A 1,188-nucleotide genomic window follows, 5' to 3' on the forward strand; every position below is an offset into this window, starting at 1 on the left:
GTATGTATCAGTAGTTCTCAATCAATCAGGGAGGGTTTTGCCCCCCTCCCCCCACCCCAGGATATATTGACAATGTCGAGGGATGCTTTTCATTGTCGGAATTGGGAGGGAGGGTGCTCTGGGCACCTAGTGGGCAGAGGCCAGGGATGCTGCTAAACATCCTACAGTGTTCAGGACAGTCCCCACAGCAGAGAGTCACCTGGCCCCAAATGACCTTAGAAGGGTTGAGGTTGAAAAGCCCTGAGATGTGTGTGTACTATTACATGTATGTATGTATGTGTGTATATATACACAGATATATATGTATATGTATAGATGGAGGGAGAGATTTTGTAGCTCCATGTGCTTGTCTGTGGATCCACAAGCAAGGGCTGAATTTTATTTCCTGCATAACCAGCACACCCTGACGTTCCAAAAAAGCAGGAATTACGACTAGAAGAAATACAAGACTGGTTTTTTTTTTTTAGCTGAATGAAGACTCACAAAAAGATCCTGAAAAAGTATTCTCCTGACAAATACTTGACTGAGATTCTCAGAATTCCCTCCACTTCCTCACCTGCCTGCTGTTTGGGGAACTGTCACCTTTGAGCCTTGGATGTTTCGCTTTTAAAATGGGGAAAATAATGAGCATTTAACTGAAAAAAAAAAAATATGGGAAGTCCCTTTCTGAGCCCAAACGTACTCTATAAACAAAGTGTTAGGATAGTCAAGGAAAGAGGAAGGTCAGGGAAAAAGGTTTAATAGGGAATTAAAAGACTAACAATACAACCACAGTAAAACAATCTCAGATAGGTTTTTTGTCGCTGTTTTTTGTTTTTGTTTGTTTGTTTGTTTTTTCCCCAGAGCTGTTTCCAAAGTGAACTTCGTTGGAAGACTTTTCAAGTTCCTCTCCATTTTTCAGCAACAGTTTCAGAAAAGCAAACTTATTTCTAGCAATAAAAAAAACAAAACAAAACACCTTACCTTCACTACTGTGTTTCCATGATAATTTCAGTCAGATGCCCTTCAATCCAGCCAGTGCTGGACCTGCTTCTGTGAGGGGCACCCAGAGGTGTCCCCACCTCCGAATGATGTCCATTCATGGATTCAAAACAAATAGGGTGATTTCAAGATGAGTTGGTAATTGAAAAGAATGTGGTTAGGAAACTTGACGACTATGATTAAAATGGCCCACTCACCTCCTTCTGT

Source organism: Pseudorca crassidens, chromosome 1 (genome assembly GCF_039906515.1).
Source record: "Pseudorca crassidens isolate mPseCra1 chromosome 1, mPseCra1.hap1, whole genome shotgun sequence".
NCBI classification, from domain to species: Eukaryota; Metazoa; Chordata; class Mammalia; order Artiodactyla; family Delphinidae; genus Pseudorca; species Pseudorca crassidens.